We start from the raw sequence: 24,123 nt of genomic DNA on the forward strand, positions 1-24,123 counted from the left end.
TTCTAAGCAAAAAGCGCAGATGCTTATCACTCAGCTTCCTGAAAATGATGATCTTGATGGCGTCAGACGACTACTTACTCGTTTTTCGTTCTATTTCGTATTCTCGTATGGCGACGTGAGCAGTTTGTTCTAATTTGGGGCATTAGCCCTGGAGACATGGTTTTAGCGAAACAAGCTGATGCACAGAGTCTGTTCAGGAAGATCTAATATATGATTCTGTGTTTTTATCCACCTGCGGCCGATGGCGACCGGTCTAACAAAACAGTCCAGAAAAGTATCAATGAAACTAAAAGAAGTGGCTTAAGTGATGCCTGATTTGCTTGAAGTTGCTGTCAGCAGTAACACTTATCGTTAATACAGGAACAAAAGCCTCGATATTTCCGTTATCGATGACGGGAGACTGAGTGTTTCTCTGCTAAACTCTGGTGTTCATTATCTTTGGAACATATCATTGTACGTTGATAATAACTTCTAAGTCTAAGAACTGAAAGAAACAACTGTGAAAAGTCCTCTACCTTTTGAGTTTAGAAGTAAATATCGACGGAAACATCTCTGCATATTATCGTATCTATTTGAGCTATTGACTGCAATGTTTTATTGCGCTGTCATTTACGTGCTTGGAGATGTCAGGCCTTTGTACATTTACTGGCAACCTACAATCAAAGAAACTCTAGACCAGCTGCTTTTACCAGAAAGCTGCATGGCCAGGAACATGAACACTACACAACCTACTTTTTAACTAGAATTCCATCGATATCATTCTTGTCCTAGTTATACATCGCGGTTTTAAGGGCTTTTTTGACAATGTGCTTATTGATAAATGACCACCATACGCGCTCGTTCTACCATCTATTTATTATTATATAATAGATCCAGAGCGAAAAGCTGTGTGGCAGTCGAGGCTCAGCGTCGCCCAGTCAAAAGATAACGTAGTTTGAATACGATAACAAAGTATAAAGCCGATTATCTGTTAAGTCAGTAAACTTTACATTTTAGTCAATGTACATTTCTGCATGCAACGAAAGAACGAGGCTGGAAAAAATTTAGGCGCATTTTAATAGTTATTATTTAAGGGTTCGTTTAATGGTTAAGGGTTCCTTTGAAGCATGACGTGAAAAAAACGAAAAATTACTATTGATACATCGGTGTACAGCATATTGAATGCAAGATAATGGAAAAAGTCGCACCTATATAGCTTGACTTTAAATAGGACGAATGGGCTCAGAGAACTTATCTACGTTATTGTTTTCACGTTGTTAGGATAAAAGAAGTCCTTACGATTCGCTTAGGCCAAATAGGTTGAGAAAAAGGTCTAGAAATCCCACGGTGAACAAGTGACCAATCGAGCTAGTGATCTTGCTAGAGCAACACCCACTCTTCGCGAATCGGAACATACAATGAAAGCATCCACAATGTTGAGCACTACCATTCGTAGATAATTTTGATCCACGCCGGTCACAAGTGTAACAGTTTTTCTCCTACCGCTTAAGACAGATCTTTTTCCTATTTAGAATGATTTAATCACATAAGCATCGGTCCTATTCGGTTTGTGCCATGTTTGCGAAAAAGGCAAACATGCCCCTTAAACACCAATCACGACGCAGACGGTACGCGGAAACAGCTCACTCAATTGTCTTGCCCTTGACTGTATAAACATGTAGTAATTAAAGCAGTTAAGCGTAACTACTCAAAACGCGTTGCGAGATAATCAAGTTCAAGTTCACGTGTAGACGGGCATATATCTTCCGTGCCCTTAACCAGCGTATACGTTAGCTTGTTACTCTCTATCCAAAATAACGTTAGGTTCATTTATAAATATTCGAAGACGATGTCAAGTTTTGCCATTCCATTTGACTCGATGGCTGCAGGACCACAGCTAGAATTGCGACTGTACCTTTAAATACTTCTACCTTAAAGCTCTGCTGCTAGACAGACGTTTAGTTCCCCCTGCTTCTGCCATTTCACACAGTCATTTACGTACTGATAAGTGGACAACGCGACGTTCACTTTCATAGTCCTTCATCGTTGGCGTGGCCGCTCGCCAAAAGATATTACTGCTTACGATAGGACAGAGAGGCAAAAAGACGACGTCTCGAGACGAAAAGTTCTACGAGCGGCTGAAGTTGCGTCCGTGAGTTCGTGATTTGAGACCTCATCTCCAACCCACCAGCCTGTATCCACATGGCAACGTGACACATCTGTCACGTTCCTTCAACTCAAGCGGTAGTATTTCGCGCCGGTCACGTCAATAAGGGCCACATGTCAGTAAAGTGCATTTGTTCGATGATTGCTGTTGAGGAGCATATATACTAATTATTTCATCAGAATTAGCCGACGCCAGATGTCCCATTCTACGCTTACCACCATCCGACCCTGTTGCCATTAGCCTTTTCTTATGCTGTCCGGCTTGACGAGCTTCTGTTACATATACCAAATGCACTTCACTGGACAAGAAGCGGCAAATTGTGTTATATACGTCAGTTTTCAGATAATATGCATTTATTTCTCTTTTTAATCCATAAGCTGTGCGAGACTCCGCGCCTCACATTTGCATGCAAAGCAGGGAGTTCCGAAGCGTCAATACAGACGCTGCTCCAAGACGGCTGGTAAATGATCGCAAGGTTGGCCTTTCGACAGGGCAGTTAAAAAGGCAGAGATAGTCGACCCGCTGTACACAGCGACTCAGTCGGCTTACTGTACACAGAGACTCAATTTAAGTCTGGAAACTTCAAAGCTTGCTTGAGTGCCTGGATTTGCTGCCAAAGGCCACTATCAGATGCTGTGAAAATTAATTATTGTCTAGCACAGCGTTGATGGAGTTAGTAGCTGCATAGTATGACGACAGTGACATGGGAAATGGTGCAGACTAACAGTCGAGGAAACAGCAGGCATTTGCTAAAATGACTGCCGTAGCTTGAATTCGTTTAGATTGTTTCTAGCACACCAGTCTATTTCCCCAAGCTATCGCCGAGTCGCACGAAATAGATTCATAAACCATATAATCGTAATAAACCAGTCGGGCGGCAATGATGCATAGTATGAGACTAATCAACGAGGATACATGTGTTTCGCTCTGTGCTGGATTCAGATAGGATGTATGGCAGCATCTATTACATATGTTTATGTAACACACATGTATGCATATATGTGTGTTGCATAAATATTGATGCACATATATGCACCAGACTTTCTGCTAGATTCGAACAAAAAGTCCCGTCGTCAGATGACCTGTTTCGTGGCTGATCAACCCATTCACCTTCAATCGTGGGGCACAACGAATAATGTTGTCAGCTACTAAATATCCATTTATTCTCTATCGGATTGATTCCCTTCCTACCGCCAAACCACCTCCGCGTTGTACCCATCGTTCTCAATAGTGTTTCTCTCGTCGTAGTGATTTTCGCTGTCTGTGCAACCAATGCCTGTTTCCTCACTATTCCAGATTAACAAAAATCCCCTATGGAGATGATTGCCTCGTTTGCACCGGTTCCTGTGGCGCCAAAGAGCTCGGGAAAAAGGATCGGTTATTTGAAGCCCTGTTTGATAGAGTTTGTGGTTTAATGATGAGCGGTATTGCTCGTCCCCAGAGCTCGTTCTAGGACCGGCCTCAATCTTCGTACCATCGTTCACAAACTTTCTAGCTTGCCGCTCCTAAATGCGTTGGCTTGAGTAATGTACGAGTGTGAAAATTGGGCTTACAAGACTGATGTACCATGGTGAAAATATTAACCCTTAAAGCATAGACCAAACAACTCAGCTATCGGTTATTCCTGACAGTGACCCTTGGATCAATGTACTCCAACCGTTGCGATTCGTACCCCAGCACGTCGTCGAACCACTCATTGGCTGGAGGCTACGGCAGCAGAGGCAGCATTAGAAGCACTTCCAGGACACCGATAGCGGGCTGCTGAAGCAGACAGGCCTAGCAATGAGACCAAGATACAATGACAGCAAGTGAATGTATGGGAGACCTGAATCCAAAAGATAGAAGAGAGGACCTATAATACCAATAATGAGAGGCCACAGTCACTATTTGGTGGCTGCTTCCGATTCATCTCTCCGGAAACTCCTTTTGCCTTTCCATGATTCCCGTGTTCAGTTTCCCTCCGGGATACTAGCGAAACTAACGGTGAATTTAACCTTAGGGCGATCTCACTATCACTGCACATTACAACCTAGGTATATATTGGTGTTGGTAGCCTACTTTTTCATATACCAGTTTTCATTTGGGTGACAGGGAAACGGATATTATCAAGCAAGCGCAAGAAATGTTGCAGATAAAGAAGCACCTCAAGGATGTCTGTTAAGACCCGTAGACTGTCAACTTTCTCGACTGCCCCTGTTATCGTTAATGCCCTTCATTCCCATTTGCCCTACAACACCACCGCAGTCTCGTTGGCAACGCGGGCCATTTTCGTGCGTTTTAGCTTTTATATAGTATACGAGAGTAGTAGATTTTCTGTCAGCAACAGCAGAAGTAGTCAATCAATAGCACTCCTGCGCAAACGATCGGACTGGTAATGAAGCTAATGGGACAAATGCGCTACACGAACGATACAAAACGAAAGAGAGAGGTATGAGAGTTCAACAGAATGGAAGTACGTAGCAAAGGTGTGCACGATGCGACACTTCCACAATAACGTGTGGGTGGATGTACAAAGGGCTTATGCGTATTTTAGTTACTATTGGTAATCGTTCAGGTCGTCTAAAGAGACTGTCTGATTTACTGTTGCAGCGCCAACAATACCAGCGAGAGGTGCTGAGGTTCAATTTTCACTGTTTTTCTTAGTTGGACAAGACTTATAAAGTTTGGTAAGACATGATTAGGATTCCTCGACATGATTACGTAGTGCGCAAATTGAAATGTGAAGGCATCTAAAGAAGTTGTAGAGAATGGAAGTAGATGGCCGTCAATTGGATTTACGAAACGTATCATCTGTTTTCGACTGCTATAAAGGAGAGTTGTTTTCAAGGAAAGGAAACACAGTTTCTTGTTGTCGACGTTAGAAGCAAGTCAGTTTAGATGAAAAACTTTTACTATGGTTGTATATTTTTCTATATTACCCTGCTTCGGTGTTAACGCTATCACAGAAGTTCGAGTGTAGTCGTTTGCTACTTCACGTATCTTCCCAGTTTAGTATGGGTCTATTCATTTTACGTGGGTTCCTCTTCAGTCCATTTAACCAGATGTGCGCACCAGAAACTGCCCCAGGTTTTTAACCTGCAGGCTATTCAAGTTGAACATTGTTCATCAGGCACATACATATGAATTTTGTTGAGAAGTTGCTTCCTTGGAGAATAGGTAACCAAGTAGGCTCTGGAATCGACTTCGCCAGAAATTCCAGTACGAAGGCTAAAGCCATGCATTTATTTGGAACGTCTACTTGTATCTAATGTGCTTAGCTCAAAAAGTTGAAAATGTTGAGAATACCGAGCATATGAGTGAAGCTACGAAGTGCATATAATGCCGAGTTATAGCATCTAACCTGGTTTTATCAAGCCTCCATTATCTATTAACTGTTATCAAACGGTGTAGTATATCCTCGTTATGTTTCAACTGTTACGGCCGGCATCGCCGTTAGTAGGCCGCTGGCAAGGTGTGCTTATACCGTAATATGTTCCCCACTGAGCCATTACGTGATGACGAATTTATGTCTATACCTTGTACTAAAGCGTCTATATATATATATATATAGGCTTTACATGTTGCCTAGTGATTTCGTGAGCGTGCGAAGATGAATAACAAGCATAGGAGCTCACTGCTGGGACGGTTTGCCATGGTGCTTTGGCCTGCAAGGAGCGGCCGAGACAAGCGACCAGCTGCGTGAACATACAATGTTTATATATAATTCGCGGTATAATTATCAGTCACAAAGCTGTAACTAGTCAGGCTTGCTATACCAACGGAAGAGGTGTGGTGCGTTCATTTCGTATTTGACGCAAGAAGATCAATGTAGCGACTGATTTTTACACGTATAGAGATCCGTGAAACAAGCGCACGAGTGGAAAACGTAAGTTTCGCTGTACTCTTGGTATCGTACGGTGAACTGCTTAAGTAACAAGACTTTTTCCTTATAACAAGGTGGAGCTTTTTGTTCAATTAATGATAGAAAATAATTTTTGTTGAAGATTAAACAAATCCGCGCCTAGGAAGAAGCAGGCGTCAGATTAGTACATTATGATTGCTTAATATGGTTTTCAGACCAATTGATCCACGACAGATTGCGAGGTCTATGAATACAGCCTTCGAGGATATGGTGTTCTTTCTAGGGTGACGTCAACGAGAGAAGCCCTTTTCGTTAAATTTCTATCGAACAGGTACTAGTGAAGGTTAAAATAGCAGACTGTTTTCTATTTGCAGTACTTATATTGCTGATAGAGATTTAAAAGATACCTTAATGCGTACACAGGTTCTTTAAAGCGAATGTACCTCTATACGTTCCTCGGTTTTCACGTTAACGTTACTTGTATTAGCTAAGGGCAATTTCCTTTTTGCGTAATTGTATTATCAAAATATTATATATATATATATATGTATATATATATATCGCAAAACACAGTAGCTTGCGATGCTGTTATGCAATTTCATTAATTAATGCTAATTTTTCAAATATATTTTTTTAGTTCTATTTAAAAAAAAATTACTTATTGCTTTCCTTACTGCTTTCCAGGAAGGAGTGTAACGTTTTAAGCTAAGCATTATGAGGTTGCACACATTTTCACTGAACGTTTGTTATTCTTTGGCCATATTATATTCAGACGAATGCTTAATAAAGTATAAAAGTTACAACTGAAGACAATGAGGTGTCAGCAAAGCACCCTTTCCTAATGAAGGGATTTCATCCAAAAATACTGTTTTACACTATTGTACGCCTTGTATTTTTTGTTTTCATTAATGATTACACCGATCTTGGCCAAGCAATCAAATCAAAAAGATCATATATCGTGCCAAATCCGGGCTGTGCAGTCTTGCATCTTTGGCTAGCACAAAAATTAGTTCTAATAGGCGCAATACTGTGTGATAATACGAGAAGGTCAAAGATGCCTAAGCCTCAAGGGTTGTTTTAGATAGGCTTGCCTTCGAAGTATAGACGAGCTTGCTCCCGTTTCGCAGCCCAAGAAACAGGTCGATGCTCGATGGGCAATGATCATATTATGTGAAATGCTGTCAATACAGCGCTCTCAATCTATATTCGGTAATACACACTAAAGTGGGCAGGCGTGCAGCCCAGAAGTAATCTCGTGACCAAAGTGGTCGGCGATCCAAGGAACTTCGTTTCGACACGTCCTAAATATCAAACAGGAGCGAGTGCCAGTGGCCTGCTAGCAGTCTGCCGTGCTTTTATTAGAAAAATAAGGTTAAAGTCTAGGGCTCGAACATCTTTGCTATAGGCTTACGCTAGAATGGTGACGAAGCCTAATTTCAAATTCGCTTTAGCAGCTTTTCCTCTCAGGTCCGAGCTGCATTAACAACTGAACGCAAACAGCCGGACACTTCTATACGTGAATCAGCCTTAACAGAAAAAGGAGACGTGACCAAACACGAGTTCCACTAGCCGAAAATCGTTGATGGAAAACGCTACTTCGACACCCGTAATACTTTGTAAATATAAACGCAAGAGACATTTTAAAAAACAGAGCATTTTCACCAAACATATGTAATTATATACTTTAACAAGATAACTGAACGAACATCCCGACTTGTTTTTGTGCTTTATGCCAGATTCGAGCGACACTAAATAGATAATAAGATAGAAACAATAATATGGAGTAGGACATGTATTAAGAAGAGTGCTGTTTATTCATTTCCTGGTGCAGCTCGTTCTGGGACATAATAAATACGTTGATTGTCCAGGAGTGACAGTTAAAGGCTCTTCTTTAAGGCATTCTGAGATATCTGTCAATGAGTCTGCTGCCACCTTGGTGCCAGCTATACCAACTTGAGCAACAAACAGAATGAACTGGATGACAATTTGTTCGCCTTAACTTCTCTGTAGGTATTCTTAACATTTAAATTCTACTCATATTTAACGTTACCGTTATCGAGATTTGTTAAGCCTTTTGTTACTATACGTTTCGTGTGCACTTTTACACAGTTCTAGCGTTCTATTATATCTACAATAACGGTATACATTCGCTCATCAACCATCGTCGCCTGTTTTGCAGTTATCGACGAGGCACATTTTTACACGCGTTTCCTATACATACACGCCTATACATACCTATACATACGCATGTATATATCGCTGTTCGAACTGGTTCTAGTTACTCAGTTCCGCATGCGTGCATGCGTTGTTTTTGCAACTTCACGTAAGATCCGAATAACTGATGATGGCGGATATTTCCAACAATCTCCAAGAAGAAACGGTAGACAACGAGTTCCGAGTCTCCATCATGCTGATCTTATACTGCTACCGAAGGCCATCTAGAAGAACATAAGTTGCGTATGACGCTGTCGGGTAACAAAGCTTGGCCACCGACTTTCCGTACATCTATTACTCTTTTCTCAATTATAGTGCCGACAACTGTTACAATCAAGTTGCATTTACATAAATTACATAATGTCACACAGGAAAGCTGCACTTATACTCATTAAGTCTTAATTACTTATTTAGCATGTTTTACTGCGACCGCTAACATCGGTACGCCGTTGTCAATAATGTAGCAGTAATAACGAAAGCGATTATAGCACACGACGAGCAGATCCGTGAAGCCCCAAAGGCGTAGGGGCACGCACAGTAGACACTGTGTTACCGGGTATGCTGCAGGAGCCTGTCAGATAACGGGGGTTGTGGAGCGTTGGGCCAACGACCACCGCGAATGAGTAGCAGGTCTTAGTTTAGGAGGGTCCATTGCTTATTTTGCTGCAAGAGACTAAGCTCGACATACGACACTACGTTTACTTAGTTAGCAAAAACAAACAGTGCCCGCACACTCGAGTACTCTACTTGAGCAAGCGAATCTTAATTTTTTTAAAATAGCGTTGTGATTGGATAAGTTGAAGTGAATGGTTTACGTTGCCGATACCAATCAAATCATTTGCGTACTGCCATATAGTAGATGTCTAACATGGAGCATCAACGGACACCTTTAGTCGGCAATATGGACTGTTAAATTGAATTTAATAATGAAGTCGTTTAATAAACGACTTAGTGTAATTTTTGTGGCACAAGACGAATCAACAACTTTCTTTTCTCTGCCGGTAAGTTGAACAAGAAATTTTCCGGTTTCTTCGAAAATACGCAAGTGTGTATTGTTCACGCCCTATTACCCTGATCGAATGGTAAGCATAAAATCTAGAGCCAGGTATGATTTACACCCTAGTGACAAAGGAAACGTTCAAACAAGCCTTCTGGTCGTACTATATAAAAATCACTGTGTGTGTCAGGGGACAGACTGTAAATTCAAGACTTCTATGACAATTAATAGAGAACAAGTTGCTATTCAAGGGTGTACGCACGCTAAATACCGGAATTGTTTACCTTACCATTAGCCTATCATTCCCGCACCCTTGATCCATGTTACGGAAATATAAAAAGGATTATTTTGGGTTCCTTGCTTCGCTTGTTGATTAAAATCATTTTTTTCTTTACTAACTGGAGCGTTAGACAAAGGCTCGTGAAATACTAATACGTATATGTCTATAATACGTCTAGTAATTTGAGTACATCGTTGGACGCCGATTATATTAATCCTCTTCAAAAATTACGAGTTCCGTTAGAATGTTCTCCTAAGAATAACCAAATAAACATTCAGGACGTTCGTTAGACTAAAGAAAGGCCAGGCTCTTCAATAGAGGTGACCTTAAATTTTACGAAAGAAAAAAAGTTTGATAACAAGAGTAAAACGATAGGAAAAAAAGGAACCTGATTGACGAATTGTGTACAATGATCAGCTGGTGTGTTAGCAGAGATTCCTATTGGAATTTCGATTATAAAACTATTTCAAATGATCAGGGAGCGCATATTTGCCAACATCCGGCCAGGTTTTCCAGTAAATTTGGAACACTTAAGTTAATCTAAATAAATAACGGATAGGACAATCCAGAACACATTTAGCATTTGATTGTTTCAAATTATTCGTGACTGCTGGCGAGCAATCGTTAGGCTAATTATTTTTATGTAAGTTTATTCTCGTTTAACTTAGCCATGCGTACGACTGTTGTCCTCCAGGATCGAGCGTTGTGAACAGAAAAATATGAGCCTCAAATTCCAACGATCAGCTGGCGGCTGGACGAAGACGTGCATTACCCGCTTAAATCGATCATAACGAGGAGCGGTTGAGCCTGTCATTTGTGTCACATCTCATGCACGGATGCCGCTGCCTTCGACAGCAGGTGCAAAAAGCAGAGAAGCTGGTCAAAAGACTGCCCCTCTAAACACTTTTGCGGTTGTCAAGCAGTTGTATGACACAGTCGGATTGTGTACAACGGCCCTATAGGTCATTTTAGGTGACATGGCGTGACCATTAGAAAAATATGAAATGTGAGTGAGGCTTGCGAGCTTAAGCCTATCAACCTTCACCAAAGAAACAAAGAGAGACAGGGGTAGTTTACGAAGTGACATTATGCTATGTGAATTTCTCTAACAGCAATGTTTTCACGTACTTTTTTTCGTTCTGTACTGCGAAGATATGACTCAGCAAGAAACCACTTCTAGCGTGCAAGCACCCGTCATCTACGCAGGAGAGCAAAAAAGAAAGGTATTAGAGGTTTAAAGTTGAGCTCCAGAACGAGTTATCTTCGTCGTAGTGATACGGAGCACGTTTTTACACTAGCAGTATAATATAAATTAAACTATTGTGAAATATGCTAAAGTATTCCTAATCACAACGCTATAGATTGTGCAAACAAATGTTTGTTGTGTATTCTATACGAGATCACACAAACGCATGCACCGTTGCCTCTGGATCTGATATTGCTGTGTTTCAAGTCAATTGCTCTACAACCCTATTATGTCCAATAAACTTAAGGACATCCTTGCCATAAAAATCGAACCGATAGTGGAACAAGGCGCTGGATGATACGTAAAAACGCTCACTTCCGTCTTGCAACACTTGTCCACAAGGAGCGATTCGATGTTTGCTGGTATTCTTCTAAAAAGTTTCATCGCTTAATATTTAGCCGAAGCTAACGCTATCTGTTTTTGTTCCGCTCTACACCAAAAGGCTAATACAGATACAGGTATAGGTTTCGTAAGTTACGAGCCGTAGTACTTCAAAGTGTACTTTTAAATCGTAAATCTCTTCGTTTGTTCCACAGTAGTACAAATGACTGTAGTTAAATTCAGCTTTTCTGCTATTATTTTCAAAATGCTTGTCCGAGATGACCGTCTAACGCGCTTTGTGCTTGGCCTTCTCTCAGCAAACGGCACAACAGCTATAAATACTAGCTATGCCCTGGGGTACGATACATAAGTTCACCGCTGTTTGTCATCGGGTAAATGCGGTGTCGCTATCCGTTATAACCAACTGCAGTCTAAAGCCCGTTCAAAAATTGTTTGTAGGTGTCTCGTAACGGATCGGTCACTGCTGAGCAACTATTATTCAACACAACGAACTTTGAGTTTGTAACATCCTTCGTTGGACAGGCAGAAAGTGAAAACAAGCCACAAAGGACGACCTTTCCCACAAGGGCCTGCTGTAAGTTGACTTAGGGTGCTCATAGAGAAGCAACGAAATGAAATAGACAAGATCCGCAAATGAGTCGCCAAGATAAGCTACACTACGACTCCGAACAAACGCAAATAGAGACGCAGCACCGCACCGAGGCTACTTATTATCTAGCTAGCTAACGGGTAGATCAACCGTACGGATGTTTGGCTTGTACACTAATGTGAGTCTATTATTCAGCTTCGCTTTTGTACAACTTTATACGAGAACCGGTAACTGAAGATAACGAAGCCTCTTTACGGCGATAAAACCAATGAAGAGGACGATGACAGCAGCAAGAAAACTAATTATTTATGAAACTAACTATTGTGTTAGTCTAGAATGCAATCACGATCATACTATGGCGCTGGAGGCGTACTAGCAATCCACGCGTGAAGAACGCCAGAGCACTACAGGCGTGTCGTGAAGCCGACAGGCTTACAGATTCACTGACAGAGTTTTTTTCCAGTTATCCATCTCTGACTTCTAATGGCGTTCTTACGCGAAATAGAAGTAGCTTGCACAGGATCGCTTCTAAACAATCTCTCCTTTTCAGAGAATGAAGTGTCACAGCGGCGATTTGATGCTTTCCTTATAACATACATAAGAATTTTGTTGGCCTCTAAGCATTTGGGGTATGATCGTTGCCACCGAGTTGATAAGCGATACTTACCGACACCGTAAGTAATGTCGCAAAGTTTTCCATCTATTTGTGGTATATATATGTGTCCATATATCAACTGGACGCATGAGATATGAAAAAATGTTGAGCTATGTTTTGACCGAACATTTCTGACAGGGCTGTCACTCTCGATTGGTTATATGAGTTATGGTAAAAGACGTTTGACGTAACACTAAACTGTGGCCAACACCGAAACTGACGGAGGAGCGGGAGGGAGGAACAGAGGCTTAAAAAATGCCGCGTCTGTATCCGCTATTGCAGCCGCATATCGGACGACACAATCCCGCTATAGTTTGTTTAGTCCAAAGGAAGAAAAATCGTTACCTTGATCTACAAGGTCGATCAACAATATTTAGAGCTTTGATATTCAATAAAGTGTTAGACCGAATGCATTTTTTTTTAGTAAACATTTTTTTATTATATATTAAGAGTTGTTTAAAGCGATTATTATGTGCTTTTGCTTTGAGCGGAGCGAGTGGAACCGTTACCGGATCTTAATTATCTACCTATTTCCAATTTAGAGCGTTATGTAATTGATAATGACAAGGCTTATGTAAGTTAAGCTAGGGTAAGGTCGTATAATTCAGTCCATACTGTTATGAAGTGGTTATTATCTTTAATCAAAGTTACTATATTCGGCCCACTAAGAAGAAAAAATAATCTAAAATAGCGTTGATTTTATACTTGAATAGATAGACAACGGTTCTAATATATTATCTAATTATTCAGAAATTGATTAGTTAACATGTAATGGTAACGGGCACCATCCAGGCACTAACGTAATTGACTTTGTTGATAAAGCCAGATCCTATAAAGACTGACCTGCAGTACTGAGACATTATTTTCTGGTGGCGCGAAACACGTATATTTCAAATAGATTTCTGCTGGGCCATAGGTGAACGTCTCGGCCATTATTTACCTGGTGTTCTTCATACGTGGTGGAAATAAAATGTGCTAAATCAAATTTTCCAAAGCGCTCGGTTAATTGATAGTTCCGTTTGTTCTTTTAGCATTGGCTGTCGGTTCATGGCAAACTCGGGAAACCTTAGGCATGGCCAGACTATTCTGTATTCTAAGTGGAGTCCTCGTGAACGCCATTGATTTTTCAAAAAATTTCAGTCACTACATGATGTCGCACAACAGAGGCCTGTTCTATTAAAAGCAGGTATCGTAGGCAGACAGTCTTGTTGTTGTTGTGATGTTGATGCGAAGATGAGAAGTCCTGCTTTTCTATATAGAAATTTGTGTATTATATTTTGTCTATTAGCATCGAGATCTGAATTTGAGGCTGGCCTACCCCAACTAATCCCTTCTTTATAGATGAAAAAGGGTATTGCAGAATTACCTGTTCGGGCGTCACTGTTTCCGCCGGTGCACGTATCGCTATACTCTACGCTATACCGCTGTGCACTAGTCGCCCTTGTTCAAATCACTATGCGATTAGTAATTAAACGAGGCTTGCGGATATGCCAAAAACAGTTTTGTTTAAATTAAAAAATGGAGAAAAGCAACATGAAAAAATTAGGTACCTTTGAGAACCAAAGATTTTAGGCTGTTGATGTATGGGGGCCTGTCATCGTCTTAGTTTTAAGTTCTGCGTTAATTGTGTCGCACTGAACGTGGATTAAACTACACTTGTCTCGTACGCTTTTTTAAAGTGCTATCAGAGAATAGTTATCGCCTAAATTAAAGAGAATCTAATAAGAAAGGTAAACAACAAGGTCTATTTTAAGCAAGTTTAGTTAAAACAGTTATGAAAATCTGGTACTGATACGCAGCACTCTGCCAAATCATCTAGATAAGAATGATGGGTCTAGAAGAATTTCTAGTTGAGTTTTCCCCTCGAAACTCGACCTTGCGGCCAGGGCAAACTATTTACATGAACTGAAGTACCCTTTTATGAGTTTGGTGTTTTAGAGACACAGAAAAGATAACCTTGCCAATTCCCACGGCCAAACAGCTTCGATTTGGGATACACCTATAATTAGGGCCTTCTTGCGCATCTTCACAAGTACTGCTTAGCTATTTTCTATGCTACTGCCATACTCACATACTGCATTTAGAGCAACTCTCAACTATTCTTCAGATTCCCTTTCTTATTCTGTATCTTGTAGTGCCATTTAGTGTTACCCCTTTAGAGAAAGGAAGGTTGATGGAGTCATTTTTGGAATATTTTTATCAGTATCTTGGCTGCCAACAAAAACTCATGTTCTAAGTTGTAAGTGATAGCTAAAAGCTACAATATCGATGAGTAAATTTCAACTGACTTGCCCACTTTTAGCTTTTCAAAAGACTCCAAACCTAATACAGCGTAGGGCACGTGTGTTTTACCTCGCTGTCGCGATAATTTCTATGACATGTTTCTGCCGGCAGGAAGAACTACCAAGCCGTAGCAACCTCTAGTATTATGAAGACGGTAGAGGAAAATGGTTGACATTTCAACGAAAATAAAAATTATACCCATGTATTTTTCCCGAAGGCTGTGACGAATAGAGATTTATGCGAAGCACGAGTTCGAGACGATATTTAAAAAAACACGCACCGAGGAGACGAAAAAAGCCTAAAATAACTACAGGGTAGTTCTCATCAAATCATGTGTGGTCCAAAGCTACCCGTTATCAATCGAAGCGTTCCTAGTACTATAAAGGTAAGCCAGTGTTTGATAAGCTCAATGGCACATCTCCAAAGCTGGGCACAAAAAAAGCGACTTCTCTCAGAAAACGGAAAATATAATTCGCTTAGCCTGCACACGTACGTTTTAGTGCTAGGCAAATTTAACTAACAAGTGTATGAAAAACGTCTTTAAGCCCAAGCTCCAGACTTCTATTTTGATTAATTCTGTTTTAACATGGCTAGAAATCTGTCACCACTTAACAAGCATTCAGCAGTTTCGTAAAGATAAGATAAATAATAAATAAATAAATACACCACGTCACTAAATCTCTTTCAATACAAACCAACGGCTCTCTATACGCCTCTAGCTATAATGATTTAGTATTGAATAAAGCCCATTGCCGCTTCGTTGAATCAATTCTTCATTTGTTTTAGTTGCATATAGATAGATATGTATCTGTTCCAGATGCCCAGTCATTTCCTTACACCTATAGGTGCCAATCCTGAAAGAAGATGGAACTAATTTATCGAACGTGTTTCGCTAGATGCAACAACTAAGTAGTCATTTGATGTTAAGAAATAAACGCCTATATAAGGTACATACACCTTAGTGAATTTTTGGGAATGATGTTTGTCTACTGCTTCGTGCCTAGGACAGCTGATCGCAGTGCTGCGACAAGATGCTTTCAAACCCAGGTTACAAAAAGCGGAAAACGTAAGTTTCACAGTTAGCACAAAATACCAACCCACGCTGAAAAGAATTTCTAACCTGTACAGCCATATAGTCGGGTTTAACCGCATAGCCATGGGTTTAAAGTGCGGCTCCAATCGATACGTCTACTGCTTTCTAATTTACTTTTCGACTGATCAAACATATGCGCACCTGAGGAAAGATGTCGATTCTCTTGTACTATTTCAACAGATATCAATCACTGAACGAAATTACAAACAATAGCTCCTGACTGCGGGTTAACACACGTTTAACGCTACACACAAAACAGGCCGAGGTAAGTTATTAAGCTTGTTAAAATCGCTCGTTAAAAACTTCGCTCGCAGACAAGTGCAGATCGCAAAATACGTCTTGAAGGTACTTTTAACTATTCTGTGGTTGTACGATGGCGATATCGTAACTTATCAGAATATCATCATAACCTACTATACTAGTCGTCCCGCAAAAACCAACGAGGAAAAAGAAACCCTATAAATTAGTAGGGTTCCGAACCAGGTATTGAATTCACCAGATATGACAGTGTCTAATCAAGTTGGTTCTCATAATTTAACACCTAATAGTTCCCTGAGGTTTATAGTTATTGTTTTCAAAAAAGCCCTGACAAAACGTCAAAAAACTTCCTTATTCATTATCATAGGCGCTCATTCTTTAGATACCGCAGAATTTTCAAAGATTGAACATATATGTTTTCAAACGCAGTTACGGCGGTAATGAAAGATCGGCGTTTTGGCAAAACCATCTATTTCCCTACAGGTAATGAATTCTCAGCCATCAGCTTGCTCGACTTCGGAATTTATTGGCCACAAGTGGCGGAAAAAGGTATATTTTTTGTAATAGGTCGGCTAAACCAGATGAGCATAAACAGCAATAGTTCAATGTAAGTTTTAGACGCCATCTTAGTATTCCGTTCGGACAAATCTTCTGAGGCGTCCATGTGATTCAGGCCCATTTCCGACATCTAATTATTATTGATCGACCTAGTTTACAGGTGTGAATTTTCGTTATACTATCGATAGATATTACACATCTAAGTAGATATAGGCTCATTTAACACAAGTACTGATAATTTCTGTCAGAGCTTTCACAGTAATCTAACGATTTTCTATAGCGTAGTTTTGTCGTTCCTGCACTGTTTGCCCCGATAATATTATTGAATTAATGGCATATTTGTGGGCATCGTACCAGCATCGAAAATATTTTAAAACTTCAGATAACTCGATTTCCTCTAGAAACGTCATGCCACGTTCTATTGCTTTACATAAAACCGAAACCCAGATCGTATCCGTATGAAATATTTTCTTGTAAGCGTGCATGCGCCTCAAGTGAGAAAAAACATAGAATACAAAATTGTAGAAACAATACTGTTCTAGTATTAGGGGATGACTAAAAATTTTACAATTAGGTTCATACGCTGACCATTCATCGTTTACAAAAACGAACATCGAACAAAAATGTTTGTATTGATCGTTTGTTTACGCTTAAAGATGCATACAATCAAATAGAATGCCCTGTCTGTAAGCTTTCATATATATGGAGTTACCGTTTAGGATCGCTTTTTTAAATGGCAGCGAAAAACAACGGTCATATTTTCTGTTTGCAGATTGACAAAACTAAGGATTGCCGATTTAAATGTCATATTTTTTAAATTAGCTATATTAAAAAAATCAAGTGTATACAATTCAACAAATAACGGCTTGACGTGGACACTCGGAGAAATATGTCTTCAAAAACACTAAGGCCTCCGGTCATCACATTTACAGCTATTCCTTTGTTATCTTTTGAAACAGAAAGACTCAATAGTTCTGCTGGCAAGATTTCTTTCTGGGTATTGTAAGACTAACTTCTGAATACCCCATTTTTATAGAAAACTTCATGAATTTCTACATGCACCAAATTCGCTGGTAATCATAGTTCGTTGTGTATACTGATTCGTCAATAGATACGCTCTAGTCTTCAAAATCGCTGCATGACCAGTCTGGAACAGTCACTAAACACTAAATTTTCTAGATAGATAGAGGGTAACTGAGCCTGCTTTTTAAAACAAGACAGCGGGCCATTGGCCTCACTAGCAGCTTGCCAAGGTCGGATCCCAGGGTTGTCGCTGTCCAGTTCATTACACAGCCGCTGCTTGCAGAAGCACCAATGGTATACGTACAAAAATGATACCTAAGGCATAACAAATCGTGACCTATAAAAGGTGAAAGGTTTACATTAGAATTTTTCTGTGCGAGGGATGACGTGCTGGAAAATCGTAACACGTAAATGATCGTCAAGTATGTTGGTGTAATCTCATAGCCGACAACTCGATATCTTTTGCTAATCACGGTTCGTTGTTTCTTTCGAAATACACATATTTATCGACGTCCCAAAGGTTTTTGCTTCCCTAAAAATTTGAGCAGTCTACCTTCTGCACCACATCTTTATGAGAATTAGGTATCACAGTAAACGGCTTTTACTAAAACGGTAAATGCAAACTACTCCCTCAGCGTCTCAGGAACCTAATTAATAGTAGAAGCTACACATGTGGACGCATAATTTACATGTGTACGAACGTCTTAGACGCGCTGGTATAGTCGACGGGCAAAGAGAGTGCCTCCAGGGAACGGCGGTCCTTCCTTCCATATATACATCTTCTTTTCAGCCACCGACTGTCAGGATTATTGCAAGAATTTTTCAAGAGCAATTGCGTTTTTCTTGCAGTCTTGTAGTCATGTCAGGGAAGACTTATGGCGTTGACGGACGCTTCGTGAAGTAGATGGCGGGCTACTTCTTGCAAGAATAATTTATGCACAGCAATGAAGCCATATAGATGTAGGCGACATACCGTTCCGCATAAGTGTTCTACTACATCAAATGACTTATGATACTACTACTACTGGTGTCGAAAGGGTTTCTTTGAGCCTTAGCGCGCCTTCAACACCCAGTACGGATACTTCATGTATCGTACGTCCTTTCCAGACAAGTAGTGCTCGAATCCTTCACTCGAAGTACAGCGTTCCCCTATTTGGGTTGATGTAATGCATAGTAAAGGACTGCAGGCTAAGGCGTCGGGGTGGCGCTAAACTCGATTCTGCGGCACAGAGCAGAGCTTGTTCCTCAATCAACAGCCATCTACCGAGGAAAGTTTGCAATAGACTAAGAGCGAAAAACAGCTGTTATACTTTCTGTCTGCGGACCGACAAAAATAACTATTGATAAAACAGCATTTAATCCGACTTTGAAGTATACGTAAACCAAATCAAACAGTCACTCGACGCGACATGATTGGATATCACTGCTTGCTTTGCTGTTTTCAGGCAACATCATGGTCGATTTTTAAAGTGCAAAATCTATTAGGCTGATGAGTAAGTTAGGTAGAGCCCCGGTAAACCAATTTTGACACCTCTCTTATTATAACTCACGCATCACCACCAATTTAACCTAAAAATTAGTTGAAAAACCTTTCTACGCTCCATTAAACTTTAATAAAGTATATCAATTTATCAAAATATAGAGCATATAACATTGAGATATCGTTAGTGTCATTAGTAACGTTAGAATATGCATACTTTCGTATACGCTAGAAAGTTTGGTATCTCACTGGGACAAATTAAGTCTGAACAGAAATCTCCTTTAGGGATTTGGCTATCTTCAAAGGGTTACGAAGTTGCACTGTCGGAAATCACGCCACATCCGTAAAGCCTGCCTGTTTTTAAACTGAAGACTAGTTAGATGAGATAAATTATACATAAATAAATTTCTTATTTTGAAAATATAATCAACTTTAACCGTTAGATAAGCAGGTGCTCATTGAAGGGAAGTTCTCCCTCGAAAGTTCTTTTTAAATATTTTATATGTTTTATTTATTTTATAGGAATGTGGACCGGCACGTCCGGAGCTATTTCCTTTTATAGTCCGTTTAATGGGGAATGGGTTTACGACTTATTCAATTCCCCGCAGATGAAGTAGAACACGACCATAGCCGCTAAACCGTTATTTTTTTTGTTACTCCGTCTTAGGCCTGCAACCATTTTAAAGCATTTATCAATAGGTGGAAAGAGAAGTTGCTTTTTTGTCCTTAGCCTCCTCCTGCATTTATATTTCCGTGTCAGTTGATTTGATGATTAACATCCCACATTTCATAGCCAGGCAGAGAAGATTTCCATAAGCGAGCCAATATTACTCATTCTATGACTAAACGCTACGCTATACACCATCTGCCATCTTGGCAGAGCAAAGCACTCACAGTTATATTTCAAGTTACACTTCAAAGTTATACTTAAAAAAAGACCAGAGTAAGCTCGCAAAGTTTCGCAGGCTCAATCCGATCATCTATCATGTACACTTATCTAGCTTCTGGTTGATTACTGTAGGCATTTGTTAGCCGCCATACGGCTCTACAGCAGCTTGAAAGGACTACCAAGCGTAATGTACAATAGAAACAAAAACGCAACGACTGTTCCTTTGGTTAAAGACTTACCATACTGGAATTTGCATACTGAAATGCAGGTCTTGTTAGTGGTCAACATTGTCGATAACTGCTAACAACGACTGGCACCAATTGGAAAAGGTCTTTTCCAGTTTCACTTCCACCATATATATTATAGCTGCGGATAAGCATACTTTCCAGCAGCATAGGGACACGATGGACGAAGCTAAAAAAGGGTTTTCACTGACCGAAGCACCGCATTTTTTTTCTGGCTTATGAAATCATTTGACGTACGATCACGATGCCACCCTTAAACGTTAACCATAAAAAAAAAGGATGAAAAAAACAACTTAAACGCCCATTCGTGAGTCACTTTACCTCTGTCATATTTAGAAAATAATTAGTATCCATTCCACTGGCCGCAAATGTTGCTAACCGTAACTAGCATAAAAACTACTCCGTCCAATAATTCCCAGACTCCACGTTTCACTGGGTACTCAACGGAGTTACTAATCGCTTGTAACATACCTCTAGAACGTACCTACACCAGTAAATGGGTCAGTAGAAAAACTTGAGGGGCTGCAAAGTAAACGGTTTTGCCTTTCCGTATGTACTACCCATGAAGCATCGGATTTGTTGATCACCACTAACGACCGATACTGTAGAACTAGGACTGGCACTAAGACAATATATGTAACTCTGTAAATCTTAGTTCCTTAAATGACCTGAACATGGAATAAAAAGTACCAGAAATGTTGAAGTTTTAGCGGTTTGCTAACATGGCCTTTTGGACAATTATCACTACATGCTCATAATTTAATACGAACTAATCGATATTGTCGTGTTTCTTATCTCTATCAATCCTGAGTCGTCTAGCCTCTTTAGATATGACAGAAGGGATCTTTTTGGAGAGCAGAATTAAGCTGAATTGTATCTGGTGAAACATATCCCGTCGTTAGATACGTCTCATACATTATGTACAACAAATGACGAGTATGTGCAAGAGCTTTCGTTAGAGGTGTATTGCAAGTGTTCCAATAACGTTATAGAAGTTCCAAAACGCAGCCAAGCGGTTAGTGCGTAGTTACGCGGCTCAATGCAAGGCTCTACATATACTAAATGTCGTTAGGCCTAGAACTGAGTTTGTATTATAAGCAAACGCTCTATCTAAGTAATTGACTTTATATATAGTTATAGTAACTTATATAGATACCATTACGGTGAAATGATTTACTTGATATCTCAAAAGCAAATTAACCTTTATACTTATATATAGAGGTACTCCCGCTATAGCTTGTGTAGTCTATGAAACAGGAATAGAACTTTGACAAGCGTTCCCTATAGACGCAGGAAATCCATAATTGACACAAGTAAATTCGTAACTTCGAACGGTTGATCGTGGTCAGAATATTATCAGTTGACATGTTCTGTTGTCATACTTCATCAGGCGTCTATATCAAACATATCTATTTACGTATCCGACGCATGTAATAAATTTACCTACCTGGTCGTTAAAATATACCGCCATGGGGCAAATCTAGGTTTTGACAACTTTCTATCTGCACCTAATGCCAATACAGCGTAATTAACTGACGGTGCATTTCTCGTTTTTGGGAAAATGTTGTATATAAAAGTATAGCTTTGTTGAGGAGCTGATTATTGTACTTCGGCAAAAAAAATCCGAGAAAGCTCAACGAACGCTGAAATCACGATTCGATCGCTCTTCGTTGTGAGCCAGAAGCTATCGCGGGCGATATTTTGCTAGGCACAAAGCCGAAATGAACGATCTCGAGTATTTGAAGACAAAGCTGACAGGGGCTTTAGTCAATACGCGCTACTCGTGCCTCGGTGCCACTCGGCTCTATGGATTTTTGAATGGGCTCAAATTTGTGATCGAGGGTCAGCAATGATTTACTTCGACGGTTAGAAGAATAACTACGCATAGACAGTTTTCTCTGAAATGTTCTATATGTAAATGCACTTCTCCACGCATTTGTGGAGAAACAAATGGTGTTTTGCGCGCGCAATTTGAATCATGCAGAGACAAAGACTTCGAAATACAATGCTATATATAGATCATGTGTAGCGATACTTACACAACATTATCCGTGTGCTTTTCCTTATCTGTATTTAAAACGACAACGATGAACATACAAAGAGTATTAGACATTACATTGTTCGCACGTAGAAGAGCCAATCTACATTAGACAGACTGAATTACAAACGTTACGTTTGACGACGATTACGCTCAGATAGAGTACTATAGTGGTTCAATCTGAGATATTTTATCTTTTATTGTGCTTAGTTCTAGTCGATACGGGATTCAGGTGCCACAATGTAAATTGTTGGGTTGTGATGCATTGTTTTTTGGCGTTAGTGCTTGCTTCGTGTGTTACGCGTTTCCACGTAATCTCCTTTGTCCTTGGGCAAAACCTAGCACAGCGTTAACTCAAAAATTTCGAGTTTCGTGCCATGTGGGGTGACCTGTTGTAGTTGAAACGAAAAGTCGAACATAAGATCAGAAGCACTGAAAATCTCGAAAATGACCAAATTAAGGTATATAGCCTTTGTAAGGTTTTCCCTATTTGCGACGAACGTTGAACAGCTCTCCTACGACAACTGCTTCTCTTCTTGTTGGTCGCCCGCGGCGCCATTAAGGCTTCCTGATTTTTAGGAAGTGACCTGTGTTCAGCACCACGTTGTCTCTTCGAACCTACTATACGTGGTGCTGTTGAAGGTCGTTTTAAGGAAACCTTGGTCCTATTTAATTTTTCTGAGAACTTCTTGTCCGTGATATTCCCGTTTCAGACGACTATGTTGTCTAGAAGTGGTTTTGCCAATAGCATTCTATCGCCAAAGCTAGAAAACCAGCCTTCTCTACTTTAACAAGAGTCTATAGTGAACCTATAGATGTTGGATGTCATTTGGTGCGATGAATGGATCCTACATATGCCTATCAGGTAAGTATGTTCGAATGTTTTAAGCTCAGCTTAAAGAAAGAAGCTTGAGTGAAAAACTCAAGTGATGTCAACATTCAGCGGTAGTCTATGCCCTAACTCTTCCTTAAAGCTGTTTTAGCTACAACACAATTTGTGTATTTTTTTTTTATGTTTCAGTCTACCAATCTGAGTCACCTTATGGCACGCAGAGTCTCCTATCTCAGGATTAACGACAGCCGGAATGTCGTTTTCGTCATTGCGAAGGTGAGGAAAATCTCCGCTTTAACATAAAAAAATTCGTGACGCAAATGATGGTTTTTTTCCTAAGGAGAGGCAAATAATTGCTGGACTTCGGCGAAATATTACCTTTAAGTAAATTGGGAGTTTCTGCCAATCGTCTCTAATTAAGTACACAATCGATTGATTTTCCAACTAGACGGTCCACACTCATTGGTAAACGTTTTCGAACGGTTTGCGGCCAGTTTTTTTTCTAATTTCTAATTATTTGTTTTTTTTTTTCAGCAACTCTTTATAAGGATAAATAAGATGACGAAAGATCAAGGGCAAACATCAAGCAATATCAATTCATCCTAGCCAAACAGGATAATCAAGCAAAGTTGAGGATTCTAAAGATAAAATTTTCTTTCTATCCTTTGTCAGAATAAATAAAGAGTTATCTCTACAGCTTTTTTGAATCCCTTAGGGCGCAGCATTGTCTATTAGCTATCGAGCGATGAATTGCCATTGTTCAGTTATCCATCTACAGCCAACCTCTGACCGCAAACCGTTCCAACCGCTTTACGATGGCGGCAAAATGCACACTCCACAGCCGGAATGTTTGCTGTACGGCTAAAAAAAAAGCGCATCGTGACTTCTTAACCATAGTTCCTAAAAGAACTGGACAAATTTAGCAATTTGTATAATGTGCAGTTATATCACGTCTCTCATTGCACATGATAAACACACACCTGAGACAGATAAAACAACCTGGGAAATCCGACGATCTTTGTCCCTTTTACTTTCGGCTCGTGGCCATTGCACATTGTTACTGCTCCGCATTACAGTCGCATCGCCAGAAACACCCGGGACCCTTTTTGGACTG

General features: G+C 40.1%; 1 long non-coding RNA gene across 6 annotated transcripts; it reads left to right on the plus strand.

Moving 5' to 3' along the window:
• The first annotated feature begins 4,712 nt into the window (after positions 1 to 4,712).
• LOC111259508 (uncharacterized) lies at positions 4,713 to 24,123 on the plus strand. Of its 6 annotated transcripts, XR_015310623.1 has the most exons (7): positions 4,824 to 6,011; positions 6,203 to 6,318; positions 10,173 to 10,701; positions 11,505 to 11,833; positions 22,891 to 23,042; positions 23,199 to 23,285; positions 23,544 to 24,123. It is a non-coding gene; the product is annotated as an uncharacterized LOC111259508 (long non-coding RNA). The 6 variants fall into 6 exon arrangements; XR_015310624.1 differs by lacking the exon at positions 22,891 to 23,042; XR_015310625.1 differs by lacking the exons at positions 22,891 to 23,042; positions 23,199 to 23,285; positions 23,544 to 24,123 and adding an exon at positions 4,713 to 4,812 and having other exon boundaries at positions 5,697 to 6,011; positions 11,505 to 13,304.

Source organism: Varroa jacobsoni, unplaced genomic scaffold (assembly GCF_002532875.2).
Source record: "Varroa jacobsoni isolate VJ856 unplaced genomic scaffold, vjacob_1.0 scaffold_340, whole genome shotgun sequence".
NCBI classification, from domain to species: domain Eukaryota; kingdom Metazoa; phylum Arthropoda; class Arachnida; order Mesostigmata; family Varroidae; genus Varroa; species Varroa jacobsoni.